This window comes from Leptonotus elevatus, chromosome 16, assembly GCF_054856555.1.
Source record: "Leptonotus elevatus isolate MCC_2025b chromosome 16, RoL_Lele_1.0, whole genome shotgun sequence".
NCBI lineage: Eukaryota > Metazoa > Chordata > Actinopteri > Syngnathiformes > Syngnathidae > Leptonotus > Leptonotus elevatus.
In genome coordinates this window covers 17,748,221-17,766,346 of record NC_141254.1, presented here as the reverse complement: position 1 = coordinate 17,766,346, position 18,126 = coordinate 17,748,221, and the positions used below count along the sequence as shown (strand labels likewise).

Sequence of the window (18,126 nt, the reverse complement as noted above, 5' to 3'; positions counted from 1 at the left end):
TTTTCTGGACTGTCACTGGGACTAGTGGAGATGCATCACTTACATGTGCCAAATTCTAAACCTACATACACAAACACTTTTGGTTTAGACCTGGGAAACCAATCAGAAACATGGTCAGGTTTTTTTCTTTTCTTTTTTTTTTTAAGCAAAGCATACTGTATGTACATGGCAGTAAGATATTTTGTTGTTGATTGTATTACATTGTTGCGGCGTAAATGTACCCAGACATAGCTGTATGCTACACAGCTCTCATTCCTCCCCAGGGAGAGGTGTGTGGATATTAGCGAGAGATGAATGCCTGCGCCAGTAAAGGAGGTGTCGGGAATAAAAGAGAAAGATTCATTGAGAGATCTGCAACACAGATAGCGGCGCGACCTCAGTAGCATCACGGATTTGACGCCAGCTCAATTCAAATGCTGCGACCGGCCAAGGGTTATTCCTTTTTTTTTCTTGAAATTTCAAAGTTAGTTGTCACTCGGCACTATTTTGTGTCATGTGACATCGATTAAGTGTTTAATCTGCCAAGGCGCATTTCTTCACGTTCCTCGTGATTTCGCTCAAACCGCCCTGTGATCATACGATATGTTCTAAACAAAGCTCGATAGAGGGATAAGAAAATGGTACATTTGTTACTGCATCAATTTCTTGCTGTAGATTTGAGATTTGTTTTCTCGCAGTCTTCTGAGCCCTGTAACTGCATAATGTATACGCCAGGCAGGTAATATTGTGTTTTATGTCTCTACGGGCACCGATAATGCTGCCTGAGCACATTTTGGTTCGCAGTGCAATTTTCAGCTTCCTTTCCTCAAGCTGTCACACTGTAACAACGATGGATGAGCTGTAATGTCTGCAACGTGACACCACTCTCAGAATGGTGCAATCGGAATGTGGCTAAGTGCTTTAACGCTTTAACCATTAACTACTTAGACACATATGTTACGTTTAATGCGGCATGCTTATTTTATATAGCCTGGCTTTAAATTGTGTCTCAGGGGGATTTATTTAACGCATTATTATGGATATTGTTTTGGTTCAGCGCCAACAGAAATGTGCAATTTAGGATTGTGGACACATACAAAGCAGTACGTTTGCAGTCAGCTTTATTACTGGTTAGCTTGACTTAAATGTTTTAATTGGTGCAATACTGCAAGCAATTTTATATATATAGATAGATAGATAGATAGATAGATAGAGAGAGAGAGCTGTCAAATGATTACATTTTTTAAATCAGATTAATCACATCTTAGAATTTTGATTAATCACAATTAATCGCTTAATTAAAAAGGCTTTTTATCAAAAAAATGTGCCCGCCAAATTTAAAGAGCACCTGTTATGTGTTAATTTTTTCAACATTATATATATATATATATAAATATATATATATATATATATATATTTATATATATATATATATATTTATATATATATATATATATATATATATATATATATATATAAATATATATATATATTTATATATATATATATATATATATATATATATATATATATATATATATATATATATATATATATATATATATATATATATATATATAAAGCATTTAGAGGGCCCACTGAGCTGAAGGGAGATGTTTGACCATTGGCTCATATCGCTCATATTAGAAAAGTTGACTGCACATTATTAGCTAAACAGCAGGTCAGCTAAACTAGCTGCAAACTAGCAAGATATAGCGGTTTAATTTGCTGTATGGCATTAGCCATGTTATAGCTGTCGGTTGAGTGTGCCAAAACATGTACTAATTTGTGTTTGATGTTATCAAAATATATTATTCAACTTATATCTCCTTTTGTGGTATATACCAAATATCACTTTAAACAATAAATGTAATGCATGTGATATAATAAACATGAAGCACTTGATTCTGTTATTGCAAATGGTTCTCACAACTATAGTACTACACCTTTGAGCAATTTAGTCTTCAATTGACATACAAACAAGTTTTGGGGTGTGGGAGGAAACTGGATTATACTGAGAAAATCTACGAAAGCGCGAGGAGAACATGCAAACATCACATCGAGATTCAAATGTAAATCTCCTGACAGTGTGAGGCGGACGGGCTCACTATAATCCCACCGTGCGGGCGCGGCTTCAACCTTAAAGTCCCTAATCAGGTGTTAAAGTCAATACAGGTACTTATTTATGATATTCGGTGACACGTTCCAATTAGTGAACCACTTTGCAAAAGTCACAAGTGTGTTATTATTGTATGAATTAATCAATGAATGCCTGGGACACAAAAGTAGTACTCTGCCGCATTCCTCGGTTTGTTTGTCACAAGTCTTTTTAATTCTTCTTCCCCTGAGAAAGAGTTGCGCTGCTTAAAGTCCCTCGGTATTTACTGTAAGTACGGTAATAGGCTCGATGACTTTCTAATGTGAAGCGAAAAGTACACCCTTAGCGGCCAGTATAGAAATGGCAGCTTTATCAGGAGAGCGACACTTTTAGTTGACAGAATGTCACTGTACAGGCATGTGACCTTTCGAGAATACATTAACACTTGTTGGCATGTCTGGAGATTCCATGTCTCGATAGTGTATAAGTAATGAAACTGCTATGTCTCAGGGGGAAAAAAATACAGAGATTGATTTAGCATTCCTGCAGTGGGTATTTAAAAGGCTGGTAATTATTTTTAATCTTGTCATCATATGCAAATGCACAAGAAGGGCATCCAGACCTGACAATCTGATGGTAGAACAATCTAAAGAAGAATAGCCCAATACTCGGTAAAGTGAACGAATAAGTAGGGCTGCTTTTAAAAAAAAGTTCAAATAATCAATATTGAATTGATTTTACGTTTCGAGCCTGATATTGATTCATAAAACCATGAATCGGTTATTTTAAAATCTCTTCTTCACATAAATTCGGAAGAAAATAAAAAATTTTGTTGTTGGTTTTTTACTGTTTTCTTGAAACTTGCTGTTTACATACATTTAAATGTATTTTCTTACATTTATAAAAGACCCGAGTCATTGCACTTTAAGATAATACAGAATATTTGTTTATTTATATTTACAATTATTGAATTAGAATTATGAACATATTTTCATGTCATCCTTGCTAGTGTCAATGTTTATGTAACACTTAAGTGATTATAACGCGTTGCTTTCATTCAATTCATTAATTATTAATTAACGATATCATTTAACCACTTACTGCCTCCGCAAAATGTAATGTTTGTGGAGTTTTTACATTTAAGAAGAATTGATGCTAAAGAATTGAAGTCGGGAAAAATTGAAATCAAATCGAACTGAACTCTTGTGAATCGAAATTGAATCGAATGAGGAATTAGAATCCATTTCCCAGCCCTACTAATAAGTATTTTCACCGCGATGAATTAGAAATCATATGAAAAATACCCATACAATTCCAAATGTTCTATTATCAAGTAGAAAGATCGAGAATGGCTGATTTAAATCATGATACAGCAGGTACATAATTACTGGCAGACAACGGTGCAAACACTGCAGGTATAATGCACTGGCCCTTGATCAGCCGTCATTCTAGGACCAGCACACCCATGGTTACACTGATGGCTGCAAGCACGTGAACGGGATCTAACTGACACGGGAGCCACGCGAGTAGAAAGGCAGGTGCCAGATAAAGGCAAACAAATCAGTCAACAAAGTGGCAAGGACACCCCAGCGCCAGGTGTTAAACGTGGCCGCATGGCTACATCGGCTCCTGGTGGGAGACTACGCGTGTTTCCGTTGTAGCCAATCAGCTTGCACTTCAGCAGCCACACGCTCATCTACCCCCACGTCGAACGTTGCAGCTTCCTGAACAGCCGGACGATGAATCTGCAGCAATTACACGCGAGCTGAAACCAGACTTGGTGATAAGACAAGGTTCAAGTTACCCGTCTTCCGCGCTCTACTTCCTGGCCTGTCACATCCACAAAAATAACTCGGCATACTCTTAGTTAAGCATATTATCGCTCCTTAATAAATAATGCACGAGCAAAAAAATATATATATCAATTTCAATCTTGCAGCATCCATGTTTTTCATCATACCTCATAGTGTATGCAGTGCCAATCTGATTGAGGACATGCTTGCCAAGCCCAAATTCAGTGACTCACGCTGGAGTTGTTCTTCAACGACATTGCTGCCATCATTCTTCCTCGTATGACAGGCTGCGGTGTGCCAAGTTTAGCTAAATCCGGAACAGGATTGATCTAACAGAAAATTACAGGCCGTGCTCCATTCCACCTACTAGGACACCTGTAGTGAAAAATAGAAGGCAATTTCCCAGATATATGGTGATATCATCCGAGCTTTGTACAAATCGGGCAAAACAATACGTGAAGCTGATTTCAAAGCCACATGCAGAGACTTGGCTGCTTTCAAAGCTTGGAGCCACTCTGGGAAACAAGTGGCATAATGACCCAGATTGCAATGTAACCTACAGCACGCTGCGGGTGTCGCAGTTCTGACTCCGGGGCTCCTGGCTATGTGTTTTTACATTGTGTGGATGGGATTTTATTTAAGCAGAAATAAAGCGCAAATCCTATACCCGCCCAAGGTGTAGCTAGACAAAGATCTCAACAGTGACCTTTTTTTCGTGTGTGTGTCTTCACCATCCAGGGACATAATTCCTGTTTGGCCGTGCAGCTGGCATGCAATTGAGTCACGCGTCAGCCCTGATTAGAAGCAGCAGTGGTCCGCGGGCCCCGTTCCTCTGCCAGAGCCAGGAGAGGGAAAGGCCAGGGCCACCGCATCCAGTCTGTGGATGTGACCTTGATGGGCTATGATAGAGAGGAAGCGACACAATTCGCAATGCCACACAATATCTGTAACCTTCTACATGCACAAGCCACTGAGCAATACCAGACACACACACACACACACACACGGTCAACTCTGCCCCGCGATTAATTCCAGCAGTCTCCTCCTTCATGCCATCCAATCATCCATCTCTCTTTGCATATTGGCTGCTGCCTTTGTGTGAGGTATCTTAATTTCAAATATCATTTCCTTTTCATGCTCAGCAGCTGCTATGCTAATTTAAAAGAGATAGTGGCTTAAAGGGAGCCCAAATACTCAGCTGAACGAGCAGCAACTACGTACCATACATCCAAATTCTATTAACGAAAGCACATGAGAAGGAACAGGACTCATTACATCATTTTAGTCTTTGGTCTTCACCACCGCTACTTTTTAGTATCACCAACTACTAGGAAACTATGGCTGCATAGCAAACCTTTGCTAAGGGAAGCGGCTAAGGTAGAATATGTTATCGTAAGATCATCACTTCACGTTGTACGAAAATTATTCGTCCGTGTACATGAGACCGTTGGAATTGAAAACAGATCAAAACTCGATTGGGTTTTTGGGCACCTCAAACTGCAACGGCGGTGCCAGCGTTTCCACGTCAACACTATTTGTCTGTGCAAAGTGCCAGTTCCCACTACTGGCATGATATGCAAATGACAATGTTCCCATTGAACATGATTTTGAATGTAGTTAGTTAATTCTGACCACAGCAACCACATTAGCTTAAATGATTATCTATACTTTTTAGTTACTTTTTTAAAAGTTGTGTAGGTCATAAGCAACATTAAGCGTGCAGAGGGTTTGGAAAAGATTAATCTTGGTCTCATTTTTTTCATATCACAAAATGTGGCATTTGAACAGGGGTGTGTGGACTTTTTATATCTGCTGTATGTAGAGCCTGCATGTGTGTGTGTCTGGCTATGAGCTTCAGTTGGTTTGTTGTGTTTGGGTATTGTACTGTTTTTCTGCCGTACAATAAATGGATATAAATTGCATCATGACTGTGGCTCTCCTTTCCCACCTGTAAGGGCATTAGAGATTTTCGCAGTATAATGAGGAATTCTGTGATGATTTCCCCCAAAAAATAATAAGAGAATAAAAAAATAAAAATTCAATACATATATGGGTCATGGTAGGTGAATGAACTAACTATCTATCTTAGTGAGGTCTGCTAAACTTCATTTAAACATTTACCGACCCCTAAAAATGTTACTGAAGCCACACGTGTTGACAGATGTCTGGACAGTCAGAACACAAGCGTGTTAAAGACGCCACTGCAAAACCGCAATATTTACTGAGTGGTCAGTGGTAGGATGTTATGTTGTGTCAGATTAGAGCTGATATGGACAAAAAGCAAACAAATGTGTTGTGAGCTGCGCGCGGAGCAGGACTGTTTAGGAAAGCAAGTTCAACAAACAGAAAAGCCAGCTGTTATTGTACAACAATGCTGCAAGCTCAAAAACACTCAGCATTGCATGAGTTTGCTTTTTTGTTAACATACTGTTACTCTCATTTAAGGGAGCGCACTTAAGAGGAGATTTGCTTATAAACAAGTGCGTTACTGAACCCAGTAGAGACCGAGCAGGACTGAGATGCAAAACAGATACGAGTGGGGGCTGGGTGGGTGCGAGGGTTACCCGATTCAGGTGGACAGGAAATCAGTGCAGCCCTGTGAAAAATCCTCCTCACTCTGGTGAAATGCAATGTGCTGTCGTTGGACCCGAATTTGCATAGCAAATATCGGAGAGGCGGGAAGGAACAGCAGGATGCATCAAAAAATTATGTGAGGTGGTACCAGCTTTTTGACTGATCGGGATAATGTCTTAACATATGAAAGGAAGTGGGGAGTAAAGTTCTACATTTATTCCATTATCCATATTTTACTTGAATATTTTTGTGAAGAAACACTACATTTAGTTATATTCAGATATCTTCTGCTCGCTATGTTTTTTTTAAATATTTATTTTTAATCTGTTATCATGTAATGTAATTAGACCAAAGTCACATACACACAGTAGTATTGTGTTGATGTACGTAGTGGTTAGTTGAAGTACAGTGTGAGCAATCTTCTACATGCTCCTTGTGAGTGTTCTCATTTTAAATAAATAATAAAATGACAAATAAATAAATACATAAATGATATTAACAGTAACAATAAAAATAAATAAATAATAATATTCAAGCCACTCAAAAGTCAGGGCACTCATAAGTCAAGGTCCCACCACTATACTGTAATAGTCTATCAGAAACTTAATATTATTAGACATATTATAACTATTGTACTATTAACCCTGCTCTGAACGTATAAACATGTAGTTTCATATATATATATATATATATATATATATATACACACACACACACACACAGCTATATAATTTATTTAGTATTCGTCTATAAAAATTAGGGATGCGTGAGTACCGACACCAGGACTTGATATTAGGAGAAAACCCAACCTTATTTCAAGGTATCGGTACTCGCGACTGAAGCTAATACAAATATCGGCCACCCTCTTGTGGCCGCTTCATGACCAGCAGCTAGAAATTAGAAATTAGAAGAATAGAAAATTGCCTATAATTTCAAACAATTTTAAGACAAAATGCTACATTGAGATAGTTATTTCTTTAAAATGATCTGTCATTGTTTGGCTTGGGAAGTTTCATGTATGGGTCTGGGGGGAGGTAGTGTGGGTGGTATCGAACATCCCTAATAAACGTATTTTTTGACTTCTAGAGAAAGAAAAATGCAGGTCCCTGGGTAGCCACAGATTGTACATGCATAGGAAAAATCAAATACGGTGCATCTTCACATGGAATAAAATGAATTTCAATCCAAGAACAATCTCACATTTACTGACAGCCGCCAACGCCTGTCATCTGTTTGACATGCGATTGTGTTCCCATGTTTTCTATATATAAAAGTAGAAAATAATTGGATGTTGAAACTCCCCTGCACGCCTCCTTGAGTGGCCCACCCTGCTGAACTGACACCACATGGAGGCGGCTGCTGCTTCCTATGGAGGCGCCAGTACATGCAAGGAGGCAGCTTTTGAATTCTTAACACAAACCTCCCTGTTTTTAATCAAGTTTCACCAATTTTACAAGGGGGGAGAAATTTCTCCTATCTCTATCTTGGTTGCTGTAGTCTTTTCCCCATAGATCATCATAAGCCCCCCCCCCCCTCTGTCAATAATAAATAGGCTTCCAGCGGCATCTGAGGGAGCCTGCATATCATGCAGCACCTCCACTTCACTTTTAGGCCAAATGAAATCAAGCCCCGCACGAACATGTGCATCACACAAAAGGAACCCTTGGCTCCTGCATGTTCACGCTGGTGGCCGCAGCCTCGATGCAAATCATCACCGAGCTCCACCGTGCACTGCACGTCTTCCGGCATGCAATTCATACGCGACCTCAACCTTCTTGTTTGTGCTCGTTTTTGGGGCGCTCTTCCCAAACACTGATAAGAGAACACCTGCCTTAGAATTGGATCACGTCTATTTTTTTTTTTTAAACACGAGTTTTCAAGCATGCGCGACATCTCATGGAGAGAGAGAGAGAAAAAAAAAAGTGTAAATAATTGGCGGAATTGGAATAGCCCGCAACAATAACAACTCCGTAGTCGTGACATTGAAAAGACACATACAAATAACCCGAAGGCGTTTGAGCTGCGTTAAAAGCTCATTAAAAAGGTTCATTTTGCGGCTGGAGTGTGGGAGGTGCGCCGTGTCGTTACCTGTGCCTCAGCCGGCGATCCGACACACAAGCGAAGGGTTGCGTTTTGTATTCCGGCCGGCCGAAGACAGCACCGAAGAAGAGGGAGGAGGGGGGAAAAAAAAAAATCCTGCATCAAGGTGAGATAAAAAGCAGCATCGGGAAAAGGAGCGTTATTAATCTTCAGAGTGGCGGTGGTCGTTCTTATCTGCTGTATGCGCGGAGAAAGGCGAGAGCAAGGGAAGCCCCGAGTCGCTCCGTGCAGACAAAGATGCTTCCTCTCCTCCGCAGCATCCTCCTCCTCCTCATCATCCTCCTCAACACCGGGGGCCGCCTCTCTCCCCTGACACTTGATGCTAACAGTTGGCGAGGTAGCTCGGCCGGGTTGAGGGCGCGGTCAGTCGTCGCGGACCAATGGAGCTTCCCCCACCACACCAACAAGCAGCAGGGTTGCCACGGAGGGTCTCGACGAGCGTTCAAGCACTTGGTGCGCAGAGTGCGGCTTTATCCTCCATTCTAGCACAAGTTGGGGTCGTCTGATAAGACAAATGCATTTATTGAAGGGAGCTCCCTAACCCAGTAACTGCAAACTCGGTGCTGCCGATGTACCCATGAGCAAGCGCGTCAAGACCAGGGCAGTATTTTATAATGATGGTATGATATTAGTTTGGGATAGGGATTACGCAATATGATACCCTTAGAAAGCAAGCCCTGCTGTGAACAGCAAGAAAGAAGAGAAAGAAAGAAAGAAAGAAAGAAAGAAAGAAAGAAAGAAAGAAAGAAAGAAAGAAAGAAAGAAAGAAAGAAAGAAAAGATGATTTCATATGTAGAAAAAAAATGGCCCGAAACATCCAGCGAAAACTTCCTCTTACCTCCACTAACAACTCATGCTAAACGTAACTCTCCGACAAAAAAATATTCAGCATGACTTCCTTGACACCAATTACAAATTTATTAGCCGGGGCTTTTTCCGCCATCTTGTGGGAAACTGAGAACCTGGAGAAAGTCCACACAAACTCCAAAAGACAAAATTCAAAATAAATTGCATCACGTAAATATTGAAGTACAATACAACTACTGTTCTGTTTACATCTAGAAGTGAATTGAAAATCTGCTCAAAGTGTAGAAAAAAATTGCCATTTCTGTACAAATATTCCTCCTAAATGAAAAGATGAAACCAGCTGCAACTAACATATTAAGTATAGACTCTTGCAGTGGGCCACATGCGGCAGGCTGGATCGGATCCCTGGGCTTCGAGTTTGACACCTGTGAATTAGCTTTCAATCAACCTGCATGATTTTGGAATGTGGGTGGAAGCCGGACTGCCTGGAGAAAACCCACACAACCCCGTGGGAGAAGATGCAAACTCCAAACGCGACGCGAGATTCAAACCCTGAATCTCAGTCAGACGTGCTAACAAGTAAGCCACTGCCCTTAGAGGATATTCAATCAACGATATTTATTATTGCGGTTGTAGTTTGCAGTGGTTTAAAACTTGCCCTGCAGCAGACTGAGAGCTGCTTCTTCTTTTTTTTTAAGATTGTTTATATGGTTTAAGCAAAATGATCCAACACCGCTGCAAACTCCAACCACAATAATAAACACGCTGTTAAACGCATACTTCTCTGAAAGTGACAATCAAAACAATGCCTTGGGCCGTGTGTTTTCATTTATGTGGGCTTATCGGTTGACTTGTGTGCAGCATCCTGATTTTGCTTCCATTTTGTATTTTCTTTAAATTTAGAATAAACACATCAAATAATAAGCAGTACAAAAATGATTGTGCTTTATAAGAGGATGAAGGTCCGTGTGCAAAGCCGGTCAATATCTGCAATGTAAGCTCGTCCTGTTGATCCAGATTGCGCAGTTGGCAGCAATTTAAATTTCACTTGGATAATCCCATTGCAAAAAGTTGAGACTCATTTCTGTCAGATCTCATCAGGTCGCCTTGCTTGCTATACAGTATGTTGGTCTTATGTAGGATTATATGACGTGCCTTGGATCCAGAGTGAAAAGTCATCAAATTGCAGACACCGTCTCAAACTATTAAGACCTTGCAACTGTTCATCATCGATTTCACAAGTGATAAAAGCATTAAGGCCTTCAAACTGGGTGACACCTGGTCTCTCTCCGAGTGCCCTTTTTATTTCAAAGAGGCAGGACTAACAATTCCGCTCTCGTATTGACTCGTTACATTGTTTCGGGGTTCCAAATGACGTGTCTAATGAGTTCATATGTAAATGCCACCAGGTTGTTGGGTAGGAAAGTTGCACAAGCTAATGTGTACTTGGAAGGAAGCCACTTTAAAATTAATTATGAAGTCTGCTATATTGTGGAAACGCTCTGTTAAATCCCATCCATCCCCATCAGGCTTAAGTATTACACATTTCCCAAGTGGAGCGCATTAGAAGATGCATCCAGTCGTTCTGCATCAGATTTGCACAAAATTGCCAATGAAAACACAAACTGTAACTAAATACAGTCTGAAAAGAACACGGATTGACAAAGGACTGGAAATGATGCAAGATCAAAAACACAACGAAGAACCTCAGAACCTTAGAAATTTCACATTGAGATATTTTTATTGGAGAATATTTTACCTTTTAAGTGACAGCGCAACCCCCTAAAGCCTGCCGAGGTGTGCTTTTAAGGGCCCAAGCCTTCCCTGCGAGAGATAAAGTCAAAGCTATCTCGCATTTGAGGATGACGTATGAATTATGAATGTGCTCAAATGTATTTTTCTTTTTTTTTCTCCTTAAAAAACAATTCAGCCTGAGTGCATAAATGGCGAAACACTTTTGCTGTCAGATCTAAAAATGCAGACTTAAAAAAAATGCCCTTTTGTGATACTTAATAATATAGAGTCCTTTTGTCATGCAATTAAACTAACATTATGTTCTTGTGGTGTGCATTTTTGCATAGACTTTGTGCAGTTCTCTACATTTCCCTTTTTAAGAAAATATAGAAAATGATCCGAACTCTTATGCTTCAAAACGGATTAAACTATCAAAGACTTTTTTTTATATTTTGCTAGATTAGAATCATCACAAACACATGGCAGGTTGAAAAGTTCAAAAGCATTAAGCACACAGACGACATCGCGTGTTTATGTGGATATATTTCACTGGTACTTACGGCTTAGCAAATGTTACATTTAATGTTGGATTTTTATCGTTTGCCCTGTGAAAGAGTAGCAGTTTTTGGTCGTCCATCACTCTAATATGCTCATGGTGGCCGAGCGGACGCATTAGTATCAGTCTGATGGTCAAGACGTGACATCTACCGTTAAAACTTTGAGATTCCAGTTGCCCAGTTGATGAATTTGAAGAACTTCACATCAGTTTCCCGTTTAGGATGCCACACACGCCAGCTAACCCTGCAAAAATACAACACTTACAATGTCATTGTCAGTGGTAATGAGCACGAGCAGAGTATTTCAAATCAAAGCTCCTCCACCTTGCCCAACATTGCATCCTTTCACAACATCAGATATATTTTAAATGAAACCGGCCAGGCAGAACTATCATACACTGAACCCTCAGCAAAAAGTACAGATAATGCAAGCTTGTGTTTTACTTCCGTGCACATAATTACGATTGTGCTCAGTCAATCAGCAGTTATCCTGTTTTGCCTCCCTTTGGGATGTGATCTTTCTCAGCCTCATAAAAGCGAGAAAGTTACATTCCCTCTCTACCTCTTAGTGTTGCGATGGTAAAGAAAAAAAAAAGAAGCTGCGGCTGCATGAGCTTTCTAAATTCATTGGTTGATCTTTTCAAATTTGATTTAGTCATACTTGTGGTCGTTACATCTTGAAGCCATGGAGGTGCAGTGGATTTGACTTCTTAGTGTAATTAAAACAGGGACTAGGGATGTAATGATATCCAAACATCTCGATGCGATATTATTACAATATGAAGGTCACGATACGATAATTATCACGATATAAAAAAAGGTTACAATATTGTAAAACATTTTTTTATATTTTTCTTAAAGAGCTCATACAAAAAAAAAAAAAAACCCCGCAATATTGTGCTTTTGTACATAACAGCAATGCATAGAAACAACCTACAAGCTCACTTAATGTTGAGGCACTTACTTGCTAATGCACGCACATTGAGTTCCTCCACATATTGACTCACTTCACAAGCATATTACGTTCCTCTTCATCTGATCATTAGCGTGGATTCTAAACATAGAAGGGTCAAAACAAGCCCTGTGAAAATCAAACTGCACTAAAAAACTAGCCACCAGAGGGTGCAAGAACTGCACAAATGGAATTAAACCTGACTTTTTTAATACATGTGCTACTTTTAATATCGTGACATGACGATGATATTGTGGCAGTTTTAATATTGCGATATCACGATAATACAGTTATCGTTACATCCCTACAGGCGACTAGTTGGCTTCCTAACCAAGTTGCACAAATCACAGCAGTTGGACATTCAGCCACACTAGTTATGTAGTTGCACAGAAACTCTGGCGAGTCACTCATTTTCAGTAACATGTTAACTAGTCAAAAATGTATTCTCCTTGCGAGTGACTTGTGACCTATGTCCTGCACTAGAGCTGAAACACTCACTAGTTAACTAGTGAAAGCCTCTTCAAGTCTTAATATTTAACTAGTGAGGCTCAAATGTTTTATTAGTTAACTAGGGATGCCCCAAATATCCACTAGTTACACTAGTGAGACATTTTGACTTAACTAGTTCAACTCTAAGTCCAAAATGTTCACTAGTAGAACTAGTGGGTGCCAACCTGCTCACTAGTGAACTAGTTATACAAAAAAATGATGATGTGGGGCAGATGCGTGCATCCAGGGTTCCTATTGGCTCTACAGTTAAAATACACCAGTCAGGATTCAGATTTTGTCATGATCCCACCTACTTTGTTGCATGTGTTACATTAGTTGACAAGTTGTCCTGAAGAATCAGCGCTTGTTAACTAGAGGCTGCTTATTATGGGTTACATTTGATTAGTGAATGCAGAAACTCATACTAATTCACTACTTACAATCTATTTAGGCCTTACAAGTTAGCTAGTGATGCTCAAAATGTCAACGAGTTAACTAGTAAATGCATATATCCACTAGTTGGGCTCATTTTGACCTCAATTGTTAACTAGTGAAACACATTTACTTACGAGTAAACTATTTGGGTTAAGAGTGAGTCCCTCAGATTTTACTTGCTGACATTTCTTAATAATCAGCTGGCCAGAGTAACTTTTTAAAATGTAACTTAATACTATTGTGCCTTACTGATGTTGTTGTTGTTGAAGGAATTACTGTTTAAATAAACTCTTGGAAAAAATACATACCTGGGGAAAAGCATCCCTTATCTGTAATGGAGAATGCTTTTAATAGCCGTCCCTAAACAAAAATGGTGAAAGCGTCAGACATTCGCTGTAAAGTTCCACCCAAGCCAAGTTGAGCACTCCATGTTCATTTACATTCAAACAAAAACTGTGCGCCGTCAAGTTGAAACAGTAGAAACGGGGCTTGTTACTTCATGTCCACTGGCAGCCACTTCCAAGCTTTGCTCTTACAAACAAACCTCCTGTAGCCAAAAAAAGGAGAATGTGAACATAACGAGCATAATGACTGAAGGGAACAGTAGACACCGATGTTTAACAAAGGCTTGTCAACAGAGTGACTGTTTCCCTACACAGAGCACAGTGGAGGATTCAGAATTGTGATTTAAAACTGTCCAGACTGACCTGGTTTGATGAGGAACATGTCGTGACAGTCGGTACATTTACACTAGAGTGTAGGTGCATATGTCCACTGCTTGTCCTTGTGTCCTTGCTGCGGGAAACTGCAGATTTACCACCAGGTGACAGTGTTTCTTTAGTGCTGATCACAGAACACCCGACACAATTAAATCACTTTAGATGACTTAACCGGTGAAGTTTAATAGTTTTGCTAGGGGAAAAAAAAACAGGAATGAGATGATTAGTATTCTTTGCCCACAGTGAAACTTTAACCCTACGCAGCATTGGAAGAATATTCATAAAAAAAAGAAGAAAAAAAAGTAATTTAATCGCTTTCTGATGCAAAACTACAAAAGAGAATGTGAATAATTTGGTTTAGAAATTGTTTATAAAGCCTGAAGGGTTTGTGTTATTTTGAACTGTTCATAATTCTCTTTCCCTTGTCACGCCCAGAGGCAAAGGCCACAACTACAGCTCAAATATTTTTGTCCCAATTGACTTGAAAAGATTACAGATCACATTGATGGTAGAAAACTTTCTGAAATTTAGCTTGGTTAATTTTTTAAATATCACAAAACCAACGGCATTTGGCCCTTCGTCGTATGGGTCCATCAGCTGCTGAATAATAGGTAAGAAGATGAATACTACAGAAAACTTTTAAATTTGCTGCTACCCAGGATTCTCCTTTTTTTTGTGTTCTTTGTTGTTGTTGTAAGCAATACCATAAAGCGCCACTAAAAGTCATATTTAAAATTAAATTCAATTTATTTCATTCATTCATTTGTAAAAGAAAAAAGACAATATTAAGCAATATTGAAATTAAAAGTAAAGACAGAAAGAAGTGAAACTTGTTTTGTCTGCCCCTGATCAAAAAAAACAACAAAAAACACAAAATGAATGACAGCGAGCGGTCAAGACGCTTTCAATATAACAATCGTACAAAATAATTCAACTGTGTGTCCTTGTGCTATATATATTTTTGCAATAATTGTGCTTTTATACATTTAACAAAAACACAAATAGACAGAAGATTTTGTTTTACAATCCAAATTATTCCGCAGATTGACACCTTGAGTTGAAATACATCTTTCTTTTTGTTTTGTTCTATGTTAAGGTTTGGTCTGTTCCTTTTAATTTGTACTCACTTTCCCATTTTATAAATTTGGTATGGATATTAACTGGTAAAATTTCATGATGGGCTTTAAACAAAATTTTAAGGCGGGTAAAGTTTTTAGTTGTATAAATAATGGATTTGTGTGGTCTCTGTATCCACAACCGCAAACAACACGAATAGCACGTTTCTGTAAAAGAAAGATGGATTCAGTGTAGGTTTTGGCTGATTTGAAATGATTGAACAAGAAGCTGCATTCTTCAAGTGAAGTAAACATTTGCGACGTAGGCCGAGTACGCCCCTGCAGATGTAACACGTTATTATGCGAGACAGCTTTCAGATACATTTACGATATGTGGGAGCAGAGAGCTTTTCATGGAGTCCGGATGCGAAAGTTGTTGATTCATTTCAGAGTGTGGGGCTGGGTTGAACTGTACTGGGCTATAATGACTAATGATGTTCCTAATATTTTGACCTTTTTATATGAGGTGATGATGTTTTACAGAACATTAGTATTGCCTATTAGTAATATCATTTGGACTTTAAGGGCTGCAAATAAGAGTGTCAAGTCATGTGGAAATTAAAACTCCTAAGTCTTATTTCTTTTTTAAGTAATGTCAGTAATGCATTAATTTCCTAATTAATTTGTCCCAAGAATAAAAAAAAAAAGTGGCAAAAATTGGAATACAAAAGGTCATGTATCCCTTGTGAGCAATAGCATATCGGTCACTTGCACCCTTAGTCCTTAATTACCAAAGCAGAAATGGTATTTAGCTTCCTTTTTTTATTATTATTACTATTAAATCCAGCAAAATACTGACATGTTTATCATAACGGAGACTTCCATCAACTCGATGGTGCTAATAACGGTGATTAACATGAGTTAATCGTAAATTGCATTAACAAATGCGGCCACTGGTTTCATATTGAGCCAAGTCAAAACACCACCGACGGACGTCCATGGATATCATTGTTGCCGTCCTCATTCGATGGCTCAATTTGACCAATTTATAGAGCAAAATGTTCCGCTTTATAAATATACGCTATGTGTCTATCAGGCCGGAAACAAGAGTGTGGTCTATAAATGCTTGATGCACTATTTGACAGAACAGCCAGTAGACATGTAGGAACATAATTTGCTCATCATAATGGACAAATCAGGGACACGCCAACTTCAATCTCTGTCATCGGTTATGTGACGGTTCCTCCGTTGCAGGGGTCATTGCGTATGCAGGGACGTTAATGTAGCAGTGTGGAGAGGATTATTAAACCACATAAAATATCTTGACAGCCTTTGCTACTTGAAAACAGTGATGATTTGAGACACTTTTTCTTGGCAACAACATCCCTCTTTGTCACTCTCGTGTGTAGTCCAGTGTGCAAAGAGTTGGAAAGACGTGTTAATTTTACCCCCTGTACTTTTACTGTCAACTTGTAATGAAAGCGTGTTGAAATCCATTCCACGTTGACACTAAAATAACAATCCAAACCAATTTCAAAGCCGCCTCGCAGCTCGCTGACAACAGCGTCTTCCGACACGGTGCTTGCAATACGCGAGTGTTGTCTGCTGGCTCGAGCTGACATTAACGAGATATGCCTTTCAAATATCATGGCCTTTGGGACTGGGTCACAGTTACTATTTATAGAAGGTCAGGACTTTACGATAGTTTGGCTTGCAAGTGCAATAACTCAAAATAGAGTAGGCTTTAGTAGCTCTGCTGAGGATGATTTGGAGTCTGATAGGGCTGCGGGCTGTTGAATAAATGTGATCTATACACAAACCCTGAATCACCGCTTCGCGACGACTTGTTGCAGTACTACTGAGACGGTAGCAAGACAATGCAAAGCATAGTCAGTCATATCCAAGCCTGTAATGTTTGTCTGCAATGCAGATGGCTCCACACCATCCAGCAATTTTGTAAATATAGCGTCACCTATCAATAGAATAATTGGCGGCCTTTTTTTCGGTGCTTTGCTTCCGCAGAAAATACGTTGGTTGGGATTTAATATGCCATCTGCTAACTTGGACATTCCTGCCAATGATGAGAGGGAAAATGAGTTAGCCACTATAGCTGCCAGACATCCTCATCACCAGCATGTCTACCCGCTGGAACACCTTTGAAAAGTTTACTCAAGCTCCGGAGGTAACAATGTGGCTAATGACAAGCAGAACTGCAAACAAATGATTTTTAGGTGTCATTAATACCTATGGCTTAAGGAAGGATGGATGGAAGGATGCACATAAATAAAGATAGATAGATAGATAGATATTTCTTTAAAATTGTCTTTTTTGGAGTTGAGTACACATACTTTTTTTTCGTTTGCAAAAATACATTTTTTACAAATACGCGGTAAACAAAAGTGACCGTGTTGTGCTTCCTCGTAACTCAACCTTGAATTATGTTGCATCTAATTTGCTGTCTTTTTTAATCGCATGCCTTGAAGGTTTTATTCCCACTTATCTCACACCTTGTGCAATATTTATGTTTATGCACCGCCGTATGTAAGAATTTGTGTCAGGGCATTTTTTCATGTTTATCAGCACTTGTTCCTTTTATAGCTTTAAGGTTCTTGACTGTGTGGAAAAGCACTGCAGTAACAATTGTTAATACTACCTCCGGATAAATTTGATGAGTCAATAATGAGTTCTGATTCATTTGTCATCATCCTTGAGAATGACTGTTAGTGAGGCCTATGGTTTAAAAGTTACTCAGCTGCTCCACCCTCGACCAAATATACACACTAGCCCCACCCTCTTTGTAATATTTATAGTAGCGCCCTTAAAAAGCTGAACCC

General features: G+C 39.2%; 1 protein-coding gene across 7 annotated transcripts in view; it reads right to left on the bottom strand.

Annotated features, from left to right (window-relative positions):
• The window catches only part of LOC147161107 (neurexin-2-like), a 148,173-nt gene extending 137,020 nt beyond the window's left edge, over window positions 1-11,153 (bottom strand). For 4 of the 7 annotated variants that reach the window (XM_086057881.1, XM_086057879.1, XM_086057878.1 and 1 more), the window contains exon 1: window positions 8,533-9,033. The gene's annotated coding sequence lies outside the window, so the exon portion shown is untranslated. Of the gene's footprint in view, window positions 1-8,532; window positions 9,047-11,110 lie in introns of those variants that run through there. The other 3 variants (XM_086057884.1, XM_086057882.1, XM_086057877.1) reach the window with 2 other exon arrangements.
• Window positions 11,154-18,126: the final 6,973 nt, after the last annotated feature.